This window comes from Crocuta crocuta, unplaced genomic scaffold, assembly GCF_008692635.1.
Source record: "Crocuta crocuta isolate KB4526 unplaced genomic scaffold, BGI_CrCroc_1.0 scaffold619, whole genome shotgun sequence".
NCBI classification, from domain to species: Eukaryota; Metazoa; Chordata; class Mammalia; order Carnivora; family Hyaenidae; genus Crocuta; species Crocuta crocuta.
The window spans coordinates 2269845-2292127 of record NW_027533395.1 but is presented as its reverse complement, the minus strand read 5'-3'; the positions used below and the strand labels follow the sequence as shown (position 1 = coordinate 2292127).

The 22283-nt window shown below is 40.3% G+C and overlaps 1 protein-coding gene and 1 long non-coding RNA gene across 5 annotated transcripts in view; one reads left to right on the top strand and one right to left on the bottom strand.

Annotated features, from left to right (window-relative positions):
* The window catches only part of CNNM2 (cyclin and CBS domain divalent metal cation transport mediator 2), a 153820-nt gene that overhangs the window by 78862 nt on the left and 52675 nt on the right, over positions 1-22283 (bottom strand). The window lies entirely within an intron of this gene.
* LOC144218548 (uncharacterized) lies at positions 130-16578 on the top strand. Of its 2 annotated transcripts, none has more exons than XR_013331190.1 (5): positions 130-189; positions 2092-2231; positions 4182-4422; positions 6158-6247; positions 16499-16578. It is a non-coding gene; the product is annotated as an uncharacterized LOC144218548 (long non-coding RNA). The 2 variants fall into 2 exon arrangements; XR_013331189.1 differs by lacking the exon at positions 16499-16578 and adding an exon at positions 10345-10910.

Below are 22283 nucleotides of genomic sequence, written 5' to 3'. Positions count from 1 at the left end.
CCTCTAAACAGCAGTATGCATTTACTGAGCACCCACCACATTGCTTTAAGTCACATTTGCATTATGACAAAAGCCATGAAGTAGGACAAAAGCCAGAAGTATGGCTTCTGGTGTAAATAAGGGATTAGCCCAGCCTTTATAAAGCAGGATATAAGTGCCCATGAAAAGATTTGTGTAAGAGCCACTTAGGTGGGTACAATTTAATATGACATCAACCTACATAGTATAGGGCACAGGGACTATAGTTAATATGGCTATTTGAAACTTAAGAGTTGCTGAGTAGATCTTAAATAACACACTGTCAAAAAAACGGAGTTAAATATATGAAGTGATGGATGTTGTTAATACCACTTCACAGTAAGTAGGTATATCACGTCATCGTGTTGTATACTTTCCATATGTACAAGTATATTTGTCAATTTTTCCCCTCAACAAGTTACGAAAGTTATAAAAATACAATAGATTTTAAGAACTCTCAATTAGATATCCAGAAATGAAGTTGGGTGGGGTGGGGGAGGGAGACTGAAAGCAGACATAGGACTATAAATGTGACATGTGTCCTATCTAGCACAAGCCATGTTAAATGTTTTTTATTCTCAAGAAAGTATTGGTTCTAAACCTTCAAGATGTCTAGAGGTAATACTTTCACACTAGAGGTTATTCTTTCTGTGTCTTATCCTTTAGGTTACTACACATTAGGATATACTATTCAGTCATTCTTAAAGGGGGAAGAAATAACTATAAAACCATGATTAGAGATCTAATCGTGCTGCCAAGAGGGGAAAAAAAAAAGTATCCTTGCTGCTTAATACTGTAGCTTTATCTCAGGATAAAATATATTACATTGACTTAACCTTGTTTCTAAGTGCAGAGAAACTTCTTATAGGACCACACAGTGGTACTCTTCCATTTGAGTTCCTCTCCCCAACTGCTTTTTCATATAAATTCTACTTTACAAGGATTTTACAAACTTAAATATAGCTCATCTATAGTATATAAAAATTTATGTTTCGGATAAATCCTGAGTGTTAAACCCAAAACCTAGATTTCACATCTGTATTCCCATTATAAATTTTTCACTGGAATTAGAAATAAACTTTTATACACACTCAGTATCTAAGTTATAAGCAGGTTGTAGCACCAAAAAAGGTTTCTAAACCAGAATTTCCCACAGGAATAAAGTTCTAAGATTTCACAAAAAGCTACTTATTAGAGTTGCTAAAGTATGTTATTTAAAATGTAGTACTGACTCAGCAGAAATATGGAGTCAATATACTCCTGTGGGCGATCCTAGTAACCTAAAAATTTGTGTTAACAAAAACATTTTTAATATTTACTGTGGAGGAAAAGCAAAGGAAGTTGAAACTTGAGGAACACAACTTTTCTTATCCTTTTGGCTATGGCTATGACCAGGGCAAGAAATTACTAAAGCTAAAGAATGCCCTAAGCACATTATAGCAATATTCACAGAAGATGTTTAGAAGACATGGTGAGGGTTTTAATTCTTCACTGTGCTTTTTTCAGGTGTCAGAGTGCCCATATTGTAGTTTTTCAAATGGTATTTCAAATTCAGATCTAAAAGAATTTTTATCTTCTTTCTCAGGATGTACACTGAATTAACTGTATACAGTCAGATAAACTAAATATGGTCACTATCATGAATACATTCATACTCCCTACTTTGAAGACAATTATTTGCCTAATAATCTACACTTCCAAATGCTCAGTGAGGTTTTCATTCAAGTAACAAGACTTTCACTCATCTTTGTTCTTGAAGAAACATTCAGCTTCAAAGAAAGTCAAACCTAGTCAACAGAACCTGAAATCCATAGCACAACCAACACTGGCATTAAGGAACTTAGATTTGTCTTGGTAATAAAACACTACTCAGGGAGCATGGTGCATGTTCCTTAAATGAAAGAGCCCATCTCCAGGCCAGAGGCAGAGGGTTCCTTACATGGCTTGTTGGCACGCTGTGTGCCCTCTGACCTATGAAGGGACCCATTGCGACTACAGCCCTCCAACTCACTTCTCTGACAACCTCTAACTAGATGCTTAAACTCACTTTTACCTTCTCACTCTTCTCCATAGGTAACCCTCCAACTCTTTTACTGCTGGTCCTAAATGGACACTTGAGGATTCTAAGTTTGTTTATACTTAACTACCAGTTGTTTTCATAAGTGGGCTCTAGAACTAGAAAATACTCTTCGGACACAAGGACTCACCTAGAGGTACCACCAAAATTTCAATGTTTCAATACTACAACAAGTGTTACTTTTTACATGGTTATAAGGAAAATTCAGCACTGTGTTGTTTATCTTTTTTTTTTTTTTTTTTAATGGAAAGATATGGAGTCTAACTCCTTTCCCTTTGGGTCTGGGCTGACCCTACTAAGTACACTAGTAACCAAGAGAATGGAGATGTGATATAATTTTTAAAATTTTTATTTTTGAGAGGGAGTGAGAGAAAAAGAGAGAGAGCGAGAGAGAGAGAGAGAGAGAGAGAGAGAGACCAACCGTGGAGGGGAAGAAAGACAGGGAGACACAGAATCCAAAGCAGGCTCCAGGCTCTGAGCTGTCAGCACAGAGCCCAGAGCCGGATGTGGGGCTCGAATTCACAAAGCATGAGATTATGACCTGAGCCGAAGTCAGGTACTTAACCAACTGAGCTACGCAGGCACCCCAGAAGTGATATAATTTTTGAGACTACGTCAGAAAAATGCTAGCTCTTTCACCCTGCTCTCATGGGATGCTCTAAACTCTAGCCACTCTATCTCCAAAGGCTCCGTTGTCCAGATTCCCCCCCTCAGAATGCAGCCACTATGTTGTGATGATTTAAATTACAGAGAAAGGCCATGTGCAGGTGCCCTGGTCAAGTCTCAGCTAAGGCCAGCCTTCAAATCATCCCAGCCCTACCACCCAACATATAAAGAAGTTTCCAGATGACTCCAGTCCCCAGCTGTTTGAGTCATCACCAGCCTTTCAAGTGTTCTGAGCAGAGTTCTTAGATTTGAGGGTACTGAACATGCCATCCATGCCATGTATGCCCTGTTTGAAGTCCATGGGATCTGTGGGCATGGTATTATTGAGGTTTTTAAACCACTAACTTTTGGTGTAGTTTATCACACAGCCATCAATAACCATAACAGAGTTCCCATAGTTGGTTTTGAGTTCCAGAAAAATAAAAATAGAGAAAACAGAAAGGAGAATACTACACCAAAGCATATTTGAAAAAACAAAACAAAAACAACAAAAAAAAAACCCCTGGGTCTTCAAAACTAAAATGGCCTACCAATGAACAATACAATGAATTTTAACAGCTCTTGTCAAGATCTATCCCTACAAGCCATCTTCCAAAATATGAACACCAACAAAAAAAAAATCAGTCCCCTACAATGGATCAAGAATTAAAATATGACTGGCCCTCCTCATTAGAAGGGCTGGATGCTAGCAGACAATAAAACAATCCATAAAAATTCTCAGGGAAAATTCTTTTCATCCTAGCATTCCATGACCAATCCAACTAGCCATCACATATGCAAGCTTAATAAAAGGACCAGAAAGTGTATTTTCTTCACATCCTTCCATAGCATAGTCCTTAAGTATAGGTTCCATCAAAATCTAGGAACATGGCAAGAAAGGAGTGGACGTGGGATTTAGGAAATAATCTAATATAGGAAAGCAATCATGGGACCTCACAGGATGATAGCTATGAAAAAGGCCTAGAGAATAGTTAGTCCAGTTTGGAGCAAAAATGGGCTCCAGAGGGATTTCGGGGAGGGAAGGAAAATAATAGTCAATAGATTATATAATGAGGCGTCTGAAAATAATTGAGAATATAGTAAAAGGCAAAGACCTCAAAGAATAAATTTAGGAAAAATAAAGTGCTATCCAAGAAAGGAAATGTAAACCAAGGTTTAGTACTAAGATGTGAAAAATATTATAGCCTTAATGTGATTTAACTTTTTTTAAGGTTTTATTTTTTAAGTGATCTCTACACCCAACAGGGGGCTTGAACTTAAGACCCCAAGATTAGGAGTCATATGCTCTACCAACTGAGCCAGCTAGGCACCTCCTATTCAACTTTCAGAGCCAATCTATACACAAATTAAAGTATTACAGTTACATTACAGAATGAAATCTCACCATTTTGATATTATAAAAATCCTTTACTTTTTACAGTAAAAAGAAAAAATGTCAGAACTCTGGAGTACAAGAAGGGAGATGAAATAAGAATGTATTACTGTTGTCACTAATGAAAACAGAAAAAAAAAATTAGTGAAACCAAACTGTGGCTCTTTGGAAAGGTCAATACAATTGATCAATCTCTAGCAAGACTGACAAAAAAAGACAACACAAATTACACTATCAGAAATGAAGAGGAACTTCATTACAGAACCTGGAAAGGATAAGACATAAAAAGGTAAGAGAAGAATATAAACAATTCCACAAATTCAACAACTTAGGTGGACCAGTTCATTAAAAACTCCAAGCTAAGGGGACACCTGGGTGGCTCAGACTGTTGAGCATCCAACTTCAGCTCAGGTCATGATCTCAGTTTGTGAGTTCAAGCCTCATACCAGGATCTCTGCTGTAGCAGGGAGTCTGCTTGGGATCTTCTGTCCCCCTTTCTCTCTGCCTCTACACCACTCACATGCATTTATTTCATTCATATGTTCTCTCTCTCTCTCTCTTTCTCTCTCTCTCAAAAAAAGCAAACTAGAAAACCTCCAAGCTATCAAAACTCATCCAAGATAAAATACATAACCTTAACAGTTCTATAACTAATAACAAAATTTAATTGTAGTTAAAAACCTTCTGGGGAGAAAAATCTCTGGGTCTAGATGGTTTCACTAGTGAATTCTACCAATTGTTTAAAAAACAATCAATTACAATCTCTACAGAAAAAAAAAAACAACAAAGTTATACTTCTCAATTCATATCATGAAACCAGTATTAACCTGATACCACAGACGAAGAAAACACTGTAAGCAAACTATAGACCAGTAAAACCTATATGCTAAGTTCTTCAAAATATTAGCAAAACAAAACCAGCAATTGATAGTAATATACCATAACCAAGTTGAGTTTATGCCAAGAATTCAAGATTTGTTCAATATTTGGGGGGGAAAAGGATGCTACTATAGTCACAATCAAAAGAAAAACCACATGCTCCTAGCAGATGCAGAAAAAGCATTTGACAAAATCCAATAAATATTCTTGATTAAAAACACTCAGCGAACTGAATGTAGTTGAGAACTTAACTTCATGAAGGGCAGCTACAAAACACTCAAAATTAACAACATACTTAATGATGACTGAATGCTTTCCAAGATGAGGAACAAGGTAAGAATGACAATTCTATTTGACACCAAATTAAAAGCCCTACTCAATGCAATAAGGCAAGAAAAACAAAGCGTACAGATTGGGGGGAGTGGGGGAATTGTCCCTATTTATAACATGGTTGTCTAGGTAGAAAACCGCCATTAAAAAAAAAAAAACAAACACCAACAAAAACAAACTAGAACAGACCATTAGTTGCTAGGGGTTAGGATAGACGTAGGGTAGGACTGTAAGGGATCACACAAGGTAGTTTTTCCAGGGTGATGGGGCCGTCCTGTATCGTAATCATAGCAGTTAATCACATCTATACATTCACAGTACACCCAATAAGGTCAATTTTACATAGTTCTTTTATTTTTTTTTTATTTTTTTTTAAAATGTTTTATTTCTGAGAGAGAGAGAGCATGAGTAGGGAGAGTCAGAGAGAGAGAGGGAGATACAGAATCTGAAACAGGCTCCAGGCTCTGAGATGGCTGTCAGCACCAAACCTGACGCGGGGCTCAACAAACCATGAGATCATGACCTGAGCCAAAGTCGGATGCTCAACCGACTGAGCCACCCAGGCGCCCCAACATATGCTCTTTTAGATAACAGTTCTGTTCTGGGGCACCTGGGTGGCTGTCAGTTAACCATCCAACTTCAGCTCAGGTCATGATCTCACAGCTCATGGGTCCAAGCCCCACCTCAGGCTCTGTGCTGACAGCTTGGAGCCTGTAACCTGCTTCAGATTCTGTGTTTCCCCTCTGTCTCTGTCCCTACCCCACTCTTGCTCTCTCAAAAATAAACGTTAAAAAACCTTTTTTTTTTTTTTTAAGGAAAACAATTCTATTCCTTCTTCAATGTTACTATTCAACCATGCTGTCCTAAACAGTGAACTGTGTTCCAAAAACTAAGGAAAAAAAAAGGTAATGCCTACCATTTCTCCCCCAACCTCATCCCCATCAGATGTAACCCATTTCTAATTATTTAAGAAAACTGCAGTAAATTAGTCACTGACAGCTAGGCACATCTAACTCAGAATATACAGTGTACACAACCTGCAGATTTGCTTAAAATTTTCTGCATATGACAAACATTTTAAAGGCATAACCGACTTAGCAAGGAGAAAAGGGGCCAGAAAAGCAGAGGGAACTAAACACCAGTGGCATGTGTGCTGCCCCTCTCCTCAGCTGATTTGATGGGTATGGGATATGGTTGTAAAAAACCAAGTGGCAACAAGAAAAGTATGCTGGATGTGGTGGACTGGCAGTCAATACCCACTTTACTTCCCATACAGGGGGTCTACTCTGCACTACAGAGACTGGAAAATGAAAAACTTACATTGCCCTAGCAGCTAGTGGTTCCTGATACGTAGGTTCCACTGACCACACTCACTGATACAGAATTGAAAAGTGAAACAGAAGTTAAAGCCAGATTCTGCTGCCTCTGCTACTTTGGCCAATGGACACAATCAAGGCATTTGATTTGTCTGCAGCATCATTAGCAGAGTTTATAGTGTCTAGTAAATAGCTTCAGGAGTATCAAGAGGCAAGGCATGGACCTTGATGTGAATCAAAGCAAGGAGATTAATTCTGGAGCCGATAGCATTAGTCGAGGCTTCCTGTTAGTGGTGGTTTCTCCACCGTGGCAATGTGGTGGTGTTCTCTGTGGTCTTTACCTCCTTAACTGAGCAGCACTTTTGTTGGCCCTGTATTGTGGTGTGGCTTTGGGAATTGTTCCTCAAGACTCAACCCTGCTAGAATGTGAGCTCCAGAAGGGCGACTTTTTTTTTTTTTTTTATGTTTTTCATTTATTTCTGAGAGAGAGAGACAGCATGAGCAGGGGAGGGTCAGAGAGAGAGGGAGATACAGAATCTGAAACGGGCTCCAGGCTCTGAGCTGGCAATCAGCACAGAGCCCGATGGGGGGCTCGAACCCATGAACCGTGAGATCATGACCTGAGCCAAAGTCGGACGCTTAACCCACTGAGCCACCCAGACGCCCCCAGAAGAGGAACTTTTGTCTGTTTTGTTCATTAATGATCCCAGAACAGTGCCAGCACATAGCAGCTGCTAAGTATTTGCTGACTGAATGGCTACAGCTAGAATCTATTTCTTCAACTCTTCCAACAATTGTGCAGGCATTTACTGCTTTACAGTAAATCCTCTCCTGTTTAAAGTGCTTAAATTCTGTGTCTGCAACTTCATAACTCACATAGAAAGGAGTAGCAGCTCATATCTAGATGAAGCCAAAACCTTCAAAGAGGTATACCTTTAGGAAGAGTCAAATGCAAAAAATCTGCCCACCAAGCAAAGTGAGATGTTACAGACAAGTGTCTGCCTCTAGGCTCTACATAGGAGGGAGAAGGTCTACCCTGAACATTTTTAAGTAAGGGAACTGCACCTCATATAGGTTTGAAATTTAAGTTTTTATTGCCTAAGTGGTCCTGGAACCTCTAAATCATGCAATTAACAACAAAAGATACACCCTCAACCAAAGCTACCCAGGATTTCCATAAAGCTCTCCTGCAAATAACAATAAAATCTTAGAAAACCTTAACAACCTACTTATAATCAAGAGGCAATAAACAAAACAAAAGAATTGCAAAATTCAAATAGAATTCCTTTCAAAAAAGAAACAAAGGGCACCTGGGTGGCTCTGACTGAGCCAGTTAAGCATCGGACTTCAGCTCAGGTCACGATCTCCCAGTCGAGGAGTTTGAGCCCGCATTGAGCTCTGTGCTGACAGCTCAGAGCCTGGAGCCTGCTTCAGATTCTGTGTCTTCCTCTCTCTCAGGCCTCCCCCACTCACTTGCTTTCTCTCTCTCTCACTCTCAAAAATAAACATTAACTAAAAAAAAAAACCAAACACAAAAGCTGCAGCAGTCCACACTTTTGACCAATTAGAGGGTAAAATAAGATAAACTAGCACCTGCTGGTGTATAAAAACCTGATCTCTGCCTAGGTAACTACAAAAGCCTTAACCTTCTTCCTGGGGGGGGAAGAAAAATAATAAAGGTCGGCCTTAGGAAGTCAAATAGCAATCCAGAGGAAGTTCGAGAACACATAGACACATCTGGCCAAACCAAATCAATAATCCATGTGGCCAATGGAAATGGGTAAGACATGCCACCCTCCCAGCAAACCTTAAACCACAGGGGTTTCTCAACACATGTAAGAAGGTAACGTAATGATGAGAAATTCAAATGGTATAGCAGGTTCAAAGGGGGTATGCATCATCCATTCAGTGATCATTTCCTGAGTTCTAGAAATTAGTTACAAAACTGAACACAAGGACCACATCCTAGAAGAATCTGTCATCCAGTGAGAAGATACAGTTATGTCTAATACCCTTTGTCAAAAAGGCCTTTTTCATCAAGGCTGATCATCATCTGTTTTGCACAAACTGATCTACCCACCTGTAGAGCAGGAACCACCAGTCTTCCTGCTATCAAACATCCTTCCTGGAACACATAAACCTGGTGAGGCTGTAATTATGATCCCCATTTTCTAGATCAAGAAACTGAAGCTTAGCGAAGTTAACTTGATTTGCTCTGGATCCCACAGCTCGATAATGACAGCACGGACATTCAAACCCAGGACTGAAACCAAACCCTCTGGTGGTACCCACACATTAGGCCTGAGAATTAAGAAATCGGCAATGAATCACGCTCCTGCTCACAAGTTCATTAGCAGTATACCATCTAACCCTCCAGGCCACGCCTCAGATATTCTCCCTCCCATTCATTAGTGTTCTGAAAATAAAGGAAATGGAGCTTGGTCCTCATAGGGGAGTACTTGAGCCAAATTTTTGACAAGTAGGTTTACTTTGGGATCAAGAATACCAAGGTATGTGATTCTTGCCCTCAGAAACTTAAGTCCAGTTTATAGCCAAAGACGACTTGCTCAAATTGTCCCCAAATATGTGGCAAGTTCGGGGATTATAATACATATGCACCCACCTATCGATCTGTGAATAGTAGATAACCATGTAAACGGACATATACAGAGAGGCAGCTGTAGAATTTCTCAAAAAGATAAAAAGTCCTAGTAGTTCCACTCTGTTTATTTATAACGTAATAGTTCATATAGCTGAGCTCAATGTACCTTTACCTGATTATGAGGGAAAAAAAAAATAAAAGGTTTACTAAATACGAGTACACTACCTGTATAACCAAGACTTCAAGGGTCACTGGTTAAGCTATTAAGAACTTGTAGCCTCAAGCATTTACAAATATCCATTTACACATAAAACCAAGGCTCAGGTAATTGCAAATTGTGGTGTGTGTGTGTGTGTGTGTGTGTACACACATACATACACACAAACAGCAAATAGTATATATCTTGAAAAAATACTCTTCCATATTTTAAGCTAGTTTATACTGGGCTTCCCTGTACTCCCTCAAATATTCCAAATTAATATGGCTTTATTATACATAACAGAATTTAAGAAATAATCAGAATTCTAAAAGTTCAAGCCAAATATAAAATAGGAGGGGTGCCTGGGAGGCTCAGTCAATAGTCTGACTCCTGATTTTGGCTCAGGTCATGATCTCCATTTCATGGGTTCGCACCCCACATCGGGCTCCATGCTGACAGTATGGAGCCTTCTTAGGATTCTCCCCCTCTCTCTACCCCTGCCCCCTGCTTGCACAGTTGAAATCTTGACATCAGATACCATCATTTATTTATTTGTTTTTAATGTTATTTTTTTTTTATTTCTTTCTGAGAGAGAGAGAGACAGAATGAACAGGGGAGGGTCAGAGAGAGAGGGAGATACAGAATCTGAAGCAGGCTCCAGGCTCTGAGCTAGCTGTCAGTACACAGCCTGAGGCAGGGCTTGAACCCACGAACCGTGAGATCATGACCTGAGCCGAAGTCGGACACTTAACCGACTGAGCCACCCAGGTGACCCCAGATACCATCATTTAAAAAGTGAGGAAGTAATCCAAAAGAAATATTAATCAATATCCATTTTAATCAAAACCTTATTTTCTTCCATTATTTCTTTGCATCCTGTTTTAGTTAGAAGTATTTCATGACTGGGAACAAAGGAAGAAAAGGGAACAGGCTTACAAAATTTCCTAGAACCAAAATGGAAAATATAAAAATTGGGTCTCAATCCTGGACAGATCTCTTCATACTCCTCAACTCTGATGAAGGTTCTTAAGCTCTCCATGTAGACTGGAGGACAAGTACAAGAAACAATAAAGTGGATTTACACAAAGATCTTTAAGGTTCCACAACTTCAAGCAATCAGGGCATCTGAACATTAAGGACAAAAATGTTCTCTTCACATCTCACAAATCAAAAAGAGGAAAGAATAGAAAGAACATAGAAAGATCTTGATATAGAAAGAATATCAAGATCACACTAACGACAGCCTTACCCAATTACAGGGTCAGTGAAGAGTGTTCTAGATGAGGAAGTAGACTCATTCCAGCCTCACTTCTTTCACCGGCATTGTGTGCTGTCTACTTGAAAGCTTAGTGGACATGAGATACAAGAGGCAGCAATGACTGTGATTCTTACAGGACACTGTTCATACAGTCACTAATTACCTTTCATGAACCAGGGGCCCTGTAGTTTAATAAATGAGTGAAGAGGACATTAATAAGCCCCAAAGGATCTCTAAGTGTTTCATTTTCTTAGTGTAGTGAGTCAGGACTCACTTCAATTTTAACAACCCACATAAAGCCAGTACTTTTTTTCTTCCCTCGCATACCAGGTAAGCCTAAATAGGAGGGAATGAAAAGAAGGAAGGTCACAGCTAAGTTTTTAGAAGAGATCAAAGTTACTCACGGAGTGAGTACTTTTCTTCAGGAACTGTCCGGAATGGCTGAGAAGATAATGGGAGGTTCCCCTACTTATCCTGACACCTTGCCAGGGCTTTAGCAAAAGTAGTTTGCTGACCTAAACAGTCAGAAGTGAAGGGGGACTGTTAAACTTACTCCCGTTTACCTAATAGAACTCAATTCTCCTAATTAAAATTGGACCCATCTAGTGTATTAAAAAAGGCAAGAGAATATGAAAAAAGTTGCCCTATACAAATGAACAGTACCTTTGCACAAAAAAACCAATGTCATTTGACAACTAGGGTTACTACAGGGTATTTCTTATTCTAACTCCTATACCCAAGGACCTTAAGCTGTTTAAGTTTTTAGGAGTCAAAACCATCCCCTTTGTTTTTTTTTTGGAGGGGGGGTTAATTTTTTTTTTTTACATTTATTTATTTTTGAGACACAGAGACAGACAGAACCCAAGCAGGGGAGGGTCAGAGAGAGAGGGAGACACAGAATCCAAAGCAGGCTCCAAGCCATCAGCACAGAGCCCGACACGGGGCTCAAACTCACAAACTGTGAGATCATGACCTGAGCCAAAGTCAGACGCTCAACTGACGGAGCCACCCAGGCACCCCTAAAACCATCCCCTTTGAAGGGATCCATTCTCAGGTGACTCCTGAAGCAATGGAGGAAGAAGAGTACATCAGTCACACAAGTCATAAAAGCCTTGCTTCCTAGAGTGCCATCTCATGGATCAAAATTCCATGATGGTTTTGATGCTGGATTCAAGAATCTTGTCCCTAATTATGGGTGGAACAATTGCTTTCCTCAATGCTATTTTTAGTTGTAGTTAACAATTGCTGGGGGGACAAACAGGGAGACTTTTACATGGAAAAGAATTTCAACTCAGGCTACCTTGGTGAAATTAGCAACTAATGCCCTGAATTCACTGGATGCTCTAAGGAGGCTGACACTCCCTACGCCTGTGTGCACGCACAGGAGCATTCTCCTGGGGAGAGGGTCCATATTTTAAAGATCCTCAGAAGAATATAGGAGCTTGGAAACCCTACGTCAAGTCAGTAAGCCCAGGCTACACAGCTGGAAAGAAAGGGCCGGAGGATGAGTGACCACATGGCAAGAGAGGACACATGGAGAGGAACCATGGTACACAAGCTTCCAGCCAGCACATGGCCCTCAGATCTAGTCCTGTCCAGCCACCGGGTGAACGCAACCACATGAACAATTAAAGCTACATGGAGCAGGGGCGCCTGGGTGGCTTAGTCGGTTAAGCATCCGACTTTCGCTTAGGTCATGATCTCGCGGTTCGTGGGTTCGAGCCCCGCATCAGGCTCTGTGCTGACTGCCAGCTCAGAGCCTGGAGCCTGCTTCAGATTCTGTGTCTCCCTCTCTCTCTGACCCTCCCCTGCTCACGCTGTCGTTGTCTCTCTCTCTCTCTCCTAGAAATAAGTAAAACATTAAAAAAAATTTTTTTTAAAAAAGCTACATGGAGCAGAGGGGCACCTGGGTGGCTCAGTCGGTTGAGCAACCGACTCATGAGTTCACCTCAGGTCATGCTCCCACAGTCATGAGATGGAGCCCTGCATCAGTCTCCATGCTGAGCATGGAGTCTGCTTTACATTCTCGCCTCGCCCTCGCTCTCTCTGCCCCTTCCCTGCTTGTACATGCTCTCTCTCTCTTGCTTCCCCCCACCACCACAAAATAAAAGTTTAATAAAACCATGTGGAGCAGAGGTAAGTCATCTCGGATAAATTCCTTAACTACCATATGATGACCAATAAAATGGTTATTTCAAGTTTCTAAATTCTGAGGTGGTTTGTTAGGCAGGAATAATGAAAACACTGCTTTAATAAGACTATGCTCTTAACCACAGTTAACACTAGCTCCTACATTTTTATGACCTTTCATTACATCTATTATGGTTAGACAAAAGTCAACATCAAATATTCTAGGAGTATTTGTGCAAATAGCAAAGAATCTAGGAAGATCCAAAGGAGGTCGCAGTAAGAATCTAGGGCACCTGGGTGGCTCAATCACTTAAAGTGCCCAACTCTTGGTTTTGGCTCCGGTCATAATCTCACAATTCATGAGTTCAAGTTCCACATAGGCCCCTGAGCTGATGGCAGAGCCTGCTTGGGATCCCCCCTTTCCTCTCAAAATCAATTAGGAAAAAAAAAAACACACACACACACGAGACTCTCTCCCCCCCCACCTCCTCTGCTCCCCTCCAATTTGTGCACATGCACATACACACACTCTCAAAAAAAAAAAAAAAAAGTGGGGGACACCTGGGTGGATCAGTTGGTTAAGCGGCAAACTCTGGATTTCAATTCAGGTCATGATCCTAGGCTTGTGGGATTGAGCCCTGCAAAGGGCTCTGTGCTCAGCGCTTAAGCTTCTTTTACTCTCTCCCTCTGCCCCTCTGCTCCTTCCCCCCACTCACATGCTCTTTCTCTCTCTCAAATAAAAACTAAAAATAAATTAAAAAATAAATATCGCAAACACCCTAGCTTTACTTGGTGTTTAAAAATATAAAGTGTATATAGGGGCGCCTGGGTGGCTTAGTCGGTTAAGGGTCCGACTTTCGCTTAGGTCATGATCTCGCGGTTCGTGGGTTCGAGCCCCGCATCGGGCTCTGTGCTGACTGCCAGCTCAGAGCCTGGAGCCTGTTTCAGTCTGTGACTCCCTCTCTCTCTGACCATCCCCTGCTCATGCTCTCTCTCTCTCTCTCTCTCTCTCTCTCCTAGAAATAAATAAAAACATTAAAAAATATATATAAAGTGCATATAAAATAAGTGTGTAGAAAATAAGGTGCTATGAACCATTATATGTCAACAAATGGAATAGCCTAGATGAAATGGACAAATTGCTAGAATCAGAAAACCTGCCTAGACTCAATCACAAAGAAAGAGGTTATCTGAATAGGCTTATAATTACTACACAGATAGACTCAGTAGTCAACAATCTTCTGAAACAGAAAAGTTCTAGATATGATGGCTTCACTAATGAATATCAAACACTTAATGTTTTATTTATTTTTGAGAGAGAAATGGAACACGAGCATGGGAAGGGGCAGAAACAGAGGGAGACACAGAATCCAAAACAGACTCCAGGCCTGAAGCTGTCAGCACAGAGCCTGATGCAGGGCTCAAACTAGGAACGGTGAGATCATAACCTGAGCCAAAGTCAGATGCCTAACCAACTGAGCTACCGAGGCACCCCAATTTTATCAAACATTTAAAGAATGGACACAATCCTTAAACTTTTCCAAAACTTTGAAGAGGAGGGAATACTTCCAAATTCAATCTATAAGGCCAGCATTACCTTGATACCAAAGCCAAAGACTCTCTTGGGTACACTCTTGTTTGGAAATCTCATCTTGTTCACTGGCTACCATCAGTAGAAATCTTTTCAGCTTGTTCTTTCTCTGTGCATCAGTTTATAACTACTGGACGTGTATGTACAAATTAAATCTCACCATCAGTCTATCAGCTAGCCCACCCAACCCATTCTTCAATGTTTCCACAAAATCTCTATAATTGCTTATCCAGCTTCTGTGGTACAGGTCTTAGTAATATAACTCTACACATCTGAGGGTTATACAGAACATTTTCCAACAGCTCTCCATAATCCACTTTTATTAAACTATAATGACTTCTCTTCAACTTCCATATTGGTTCTAGTTTTGGCTCCTGAGGTCTCACCAAATGGCACACCACCACTCAAAATGCATACGGAGATTTTCTCCAACTAAAATAAGCCAAGTAAAATACTTCTGATCTTATAAACCAAGGCAGGCATTGAACACTGTAAGTAAATTAAGGCAGGCATACAATAATGTCCAAGATTTAAGGCATAGGAGATAAAGAGATACTACCACAGATATACCTAATTGGGGGTCTCCAAGTTGATGGAAAACATACCAAAGTCTGCCAACCATCACCATTTCGGAGGTTTCTCCTCCACTGGCAGGGCATGTTCACACTCTGTTTAGAGAGTCAGGAAAGTCCTCCATGCTCCCAGTCCTGCTTTTAGTACTGTCCCTTGATGAACTGTTGTTAACTGATTATTCCATCAGTTTGGTCTGGTAATTTATAAACCAACACAAACTCTATTGTAGAATAAGCCACAATTGCTTACATAACCACTAGGAACTTGTAGGGACTCCCCAAATTCTCGATCGTGATGTTGGAGGAGTTGATGACTAGAAGGGATAGATCTAAGCAGCCAGTAAGAAACCAAGGGAAAAAATCCCAATTAGCACAGGTTGGCAATGTCAGCCAAGAATATACCCAGAAAATTCCAAAGATAACACAAAGGAGACTGGTCTTCTGGTCTGTTGAGGGCCATTTGCTGTGGAAACAAGAGACCACAAAGACTTCCTGGATCTACCACTAATGAGGAACTTGGTAGGTTAAAGAAGCTTTAAGAGTTCTCAATGGTGTTTTAAGAAGAATTTTGGCTTTATCAGACAAAATGAAAAGATATAAAGGAAGAGTACTAATTAAGTTAAACATGCAGGTGAGAAGGGAAAAAGTATGCTAAAAAAGAGGAAAAAAACTATTCTAATTCTTTGGCAGGAAAAAAAAAGACAAAACAATCTAAAGCAATTTAGAATTCAAGGTCTACCAACATATCCTACACATAGCAGGAATTCTATCCAATTACTGAAGAAAGAGAAGATTCCCTTTCATGATAGAAAATGTTAGCAAAATTCGGTCTTTTTGTGTTAGCAGGGACTATAACTCAAGAGAATAGGTTTAAGATTATCACACAATTATACTTAAGTTATATTCTGGGCTTGGACTGTCAAACATCTCATTCTAGAAATTTCCTAAGCCTGGTAATGCAGGCTAATCACTAATAACATCAAAAAAAATTTTTTTTCCTGGGGCACCTGGGTGGCTAGGTTAAACAGCCAACTTCAGCTCAGGTCACAATCTCATAGTCCGTGGGTTCAAGCCCAGCACTGGGCTCTGCACTGACAGCTCAGAGCCTGGAGCCTGATTTGCAGTCTGTGTCTCCCTCTCTCTCTGCTCCTCCCCAGCTTGTGCTGTGTGTCCCTCTCTCTCTCAAAAATGAATATACATTAAAATTTTTTTTCTTGCAAAACCTGTACACAGAGCCTGAGATCCATTGCTATAGCCCAAAAGATTATAATTCCCCTACTCAATGGCTACTGGGAACTATAATAAAAGTTACATCCCTGTTTCTCAGATTCTGATTCTATTAATGTATAAGCAGTCTCTAAAGTCATCTTACTCCAGCTTTCTTAAACTGGTCTATTTAGCCTTGGCTATCATATGAACACAGAAGTTTTTAACCTGCCTTCACTCCTTATCTATAAAGTTTATTCATTTTATTCTTTCATTCAACAGGTTATCTACTAAGCAACTAATTCCCGTCAACAGCAGCCTCAAAATTTTAAGTTAAGCGTTGTATAAAATGACAAGATTAAACAAAGATGTTGTCCCTTTAAGGTCTACAATTCCATAACTGTATAATATAGAATGTACATTTACTACTTAGCTGCAACATCAAAGAAAGCTGAGAACCAGTTTGCCATTAATAAGAAATATAAGGGGGGGCGCCTGGGTGGCTTAGTCGGTTAAGCATCCGACTTTCGCTTAGGTCATGATCTCGCAGTTCGTGGGTTCGAGCCCCGCGTCGGGCTCTGTGCTGACTGCCAGCTCANAAAAAAAAAAAAAAAAAAAAAAGAAATATAAGGGGTGCCTGGCTGGCTCTGTTGGTACAGCAGGAGACTCTTGATCTCGGGGTTTTGAGTTCAAGCCCCATGTTGGACATAGAGCTTAAAAAATGTACTTATATAGAAGTATAAATCTACCCACCTGAGCAAGATAGGTCTCAAGGCCAGGACCAAATTTCCTGCTGTATCACAAGTTCCTAATCTAATGATCAAAGTCAGTATCTGTGTTGAACAAAGGGACACAGAAACAATCTCTTTACAGATTATCAAAAGACTGAAATAAATAAATAGAACTAAACATCACAGATCACACAGTTATTTAAACCTAAGTAGGCTCGCGGTTGGGGAACAATTCTTTTTATATTCAGTTGAATGTACTTGTAGAAGGCTTTCTTGAACTTAGGTTTAGTTAACGTTAGTTTTCCATACATTTAGAAGTTTATATTGTAGTGTACATTTACTGAATGCAATACCAGCCACAAAACTGTATTGTACCTCAGTCACTGATGAGCTTAAAAACATCCTCCAAGAACTTGTCTGAAGCACCAATTGAAGTGCTGTCATCTAATTGAGAGCTCAAAAACAAACATTCAGATATACCAGTAGGAACACTCTTGTTTCCAGCTACTTACAATTCCAGAGTCATAATTAATACACTGATGAAAACAATTACTTATATCTGAAAGCCCTAAAGCCACAAAGAACTAACTACTAATCAAAGCTTTACAGTCTTGATTACACAGGGGAATGCAGTTAGGCCTAGCAAATAACCCAAAGGGGAGCCAGTTAATCTCCCCTGCAAATTGGTCATGTTTTTCCTCTCTTCTCTGCCAAATCCTTGAAAGAACACACTTCACATACAAAGATTCAATAAAATAACCCTGAAAATATTTCATATTCCTGAGATTTAACCATTTTCATTTATCTAACATTCACCTTGCAGGCCCTAGGCTAGCCCTATAGTAGACTGGTCCTGGTCTTCAATGAAAGTGAAGGTAGAATGGGCTAGAGCAATATAAAATAACTGGGGTGAGAAATACTGTGAAAGAAAATAACAGAGTGATAAGACTCAGAGGAGAATTTAATCTGAGAAGGCAAGGAAGACATTCCTGAGAAAGGGGCATCAAAACAGACCTCTGAAGGATGTTAAACACGTTTGATTTTTTTCTGCACACTTGCAGAGATAAATTCTTTTTGGTACCAAATTAGTTCAGCCATAGTTTCAATATGGGAAGTTGTAAAATATGCAGCTGCCATATTTAAAATATAAGAGAACCATTTATGCATGTTTGCCCTCTGCCATCATCATGTGAACAATACTTACTGGCTAGATCGCTAGTCCCTGAAAGAGAAATCATGTGACACAGAGTTTAGGTAACCTTAGACATCCCAACCAAGACCATCCTAGACCAGCCAACAGCCAGCTCCCAACCAAGGTTGGCAAAGCCCCAGCCAACCACCCAACTACCACATGTGACCAAAAACATAGAAGGTATGCAAATGATGCTTCTCAGTTGTCCATTACCCAACAATATTATGGCAAAAGAGAACAGATACACAAGATGGTTTGGTTTGGTTTTCAGCTATTCCTGCATCTTTTCTCTGGAGACTGTTGAAGGATCTGTTCTCCCAAGATAAGTGAATAAATCAAAAACGACTTGGATATGGGACCCAGAAGGGAAGGCTTTAACACAAGAAAAAAGATGAAGAAAATTATTTTGGTTCATTTGTAAAGATTCCAGGGCAATATGCCAGAACTATTCTAGGAGCAATGTCTCCAAAGTCACCTAAAGAATGGATATATAACCTGATGTGTTTTTTTTGTTTGTTTGTTTGTTTTTAAGTTTATTTGAGAGAGGGAGAGAAGCCACAAGTGGAGCAGGGGCAGAGAGAGAGAGGGAGAGACAGAATCCCAAGCAAACTCCACGCTGTCAGTGCAGAGCCTGATGCAGGACTTTAACTCAGGAACCATGAAGTCATGACCTGATCCAAGATCAAGAGTTGGATGCTTAATTGCCTGAGCCACCCAGGCACCCCTAACCTGATGTATTTTAGAATTCCAGTGAAGACTATGGGCATAATAAGCTAGTGAAGAAGAGTTAGCAAATGGACAAAAAGATCTATGGAAAATTCCAGGAAAAAAAAAGTTTTATTATGATCACTGGTCTTTTCTTACATTATTTGGTGCACATTATTTCTCATAATGGCGCACACATTATTTATCTTTCCATTATTTACAGTAACATAAATGCTCAATGCGTTAGTTTGATATGAGAAGTTAGGGACCACTTCTGACAAAGTGACATCTGAAAGCAGGTTCTCGAATTATGGTAATTACACTGGGTAGATGAGGGAGGCCTATGGGGGGCGGGATGAGTAGAGGGAGGAAGAGTAGGAAAGGAGGATCCTACGTCCCAATGTAAGAGGCCATTAAATAAGATTTGAAAATAAAATAAATCACAGCTTAATACCAAATTTTAGAAATACCACTTTCATATATGGCATAAGGAACAGCTAAGAGAGTTGAAAGTAGTTAACTTTGGAGAGGGGAAACTAGGAAGACACAGAGGGTTGCTATTTTTAATCATAAGTACTGTATCATTTTAAGCCGTATTAATTTGGATAAAAACTAAAATTTTTTATTTTAACCTCATTAACCTCATTTCCATTCTCCCCAGATTTCTATTTTTAACCCTTCTGTCCATTACAACTACTCATTTTATCCATTCATTTGTTCATTCAACTATTATTGGGCAACTACTAATGTCTACTGTTTTTGATAAAGATACGGCAAGTAACAAAAACCAAAGTCCCTGGTGCAGTACAGGAAACTAATTACTAAATATATCATACAAATTACATCTACTATTTTAGGTGTACTGAACATCTAGATATGTCCAGTAAGTGTTAAGAGGAAAAAATGCAAGGGGCACCTGTGTGGCTCAGTCGGTTAAGCATCCGACTTTCGCTTAGGTCATGATCTCGCGGTTTGTGGGTTCAAGCCCCGCGTCGGGCTCTGTGCTGACTGCCAGCTCAGAGCCTGGAGCCTATTTCAGAGTCTGTATCTCCCTCTCTCTCTGATCCTCCCCTGCTCACACGGTCTCTCTCTTCTAGAAATAAAATAAAAATATTAAAAAAAAAGAAAAAATGCAAAATAAAGGGAAAGAGAGATAGGAAAACCTATTGTACTTACATTGGTGACATTTAAGCAGACACTGCAATTTAGTAAGGGAGCAGGCCATGCAGATATGTGGCAGAGCAAATGAGGTGGAGAGAGCATTCACCACAACGGCCACAATGGCCTAAGACATGGGTGTGCTTGGTATCGCCAAAGTAGGGAGACCAGGCCATGTGAATCTTTCTATTCCACTATTAAGAACTTCAGCTATTATTGAGTTGATAAACTACTGACAGGTTTTCAAACAGAGAGTAGTAAGAGCTAACTTACCTATTTAGAACGTTCACTTGGTGGGGTACAACCACTTTGGAAAACTGTTTACTGACATATACGGAGGCAGAAGTTCCATGCAAGTCTGACTTGCAGATAGAGAACATAAATGCATACGTGTATTTGCCGAAAGACGTGTACCAGTACCTTCACAGCAGGACTCATAACAGCTAAAAGTCAGGCACTATCTGAATGCCCATTAACAAAATGAATAGATCAATTGTTGTGTATTAACACAATGGAATAGTATATAGCAATGCAAAGAAACCATTCACAATTTCAAGGAACATCAGGGATGATTCTCACATGCATAAGGTTGCATGAGAGCCAAACTCAAATTACTTATTCTATGATTCCATTTATATACAGTGCAACCTCAGACCAACCTAACCTATGCTCTTAAAAGTCACTTATCCCTTGGAGACAGTGACTGGAAGGGAGCCTGGGTTGCTAGTGATGTTCTATTTCTTGTTCTGGGTGCCAGTTATATAGGTGTGATCAGCTTGAAAATTCACCACAAATTCCTAACATGTGCACTTTCCTGTGTTTTCATAAAAAAAAAAAGTTGCTGACATTTAAGATGAATCTGACTGTTGTGTGGAAAATGGTCCTAAGGGGGGCACAAACAGCAGGGAGACTGTTTAGCAAGCTAACGTAATCATCCAGTTTAAGATAAAGGTGAATTAGGGGCACCTAGGTGGCTCAGTTAGCTAAGAGTCTGACTTCAGCTCAGGTCATGATCTCAAGGTTTGGGTGTTTGATCCTTGCATCAGGCTCTCTGCTGTCAGCACAGAGCTCACTTGGGATCCTCTGTCTCCCTCGTTCTCTGCCCTTCCCCCTCCAAAAATAAACATTTTCAAAAAGAAAATAGGAAAATGACTTAGGTGGTAGACGCAGAGGTGGTGTGGAGCAACCATCCTCTGGATAGATTCTGTACCTGGAGTCAGTAAGACTTGACAGATTATACATTAAGGGTGAAGGAAACAAAGGAATAAAGAACAGATTTTTACCCTGAGAACTGGAAAAATAAGAGTCCCCTAATGGAAATGGGCAAGACTGCATCAAGTATAGATTTGGAGGACATGGAGAACCCCACAATCTAGGTTTTTAAAAAAAATTTTTTTTTACATTTATTTATTTTTGAGAGACAGAGGGAGACAGAGGGTGAGTGGGGGAAGGGCAGAGAAAGAAGGACACAGAATCCAAAGCAGGCTCCAGACTCTGAGCAAGTGTTCACCACAGAGCCTGACGCAGGGCTTAAACCCACAAACTGTGAGATCATGACCTGAGCCCATGTCGGATATTTCACTGACTGAGCCGCCCAGATGCCCCTCCACAGTCTAGTTCTGAACACCTTCCATTTAAGACGGCTCCAAGTAGCTCCAAGTAGAGCTACTGAACACAGAACTGTATGTATGAATCTGGAGTTAAGAAAGTTGGAGCTACAAAATCAATGTGGGAAGCATCGGCAAAACTACATTGTGTGTGAGTGTGTGTCCTATTGAAGGTTGTTTTTAGTAATTCATTTTTATGGGATTTTATGAAACTATCTGTAACTAGTTGGAAATTAACAAGAGAAGGTTCCCTTACCACAAGTGGCTTGAAAAGCACTGGTTCTGAATGGAACTAGGTTTTTTTTTTTTTTTTTTAATGTTTTTTTTTATTTATTTCTAGGAGAGAGAGAGAGAGACAGCATGGGCATGGGAGGGTCAGAGAGAGAGGGAGACACAGTCTCCAGGCTCTGAGCTGACAGCACAGAGCCCGACGCGGGGCTCGAACCCACGAACCGCGAGATCATGACCTAAGCGAAAGTCGGACGCTTAACCGACTAAGCCACCCGGGCGCCCCTGGAACTAGGTTTTAAGCCAGACTAAAAACATGTTTTTGGGGTGCCTGGGTGGCTCAGTCAGTCGGGCAGCCAACTTCAGCTCAGGTCATGATCTCACGGTTCCTGGGTTCAAGCCCCACGTCGGGCTCTGTGCTGACAGCTAGCTCAGAGCCTGGAGCC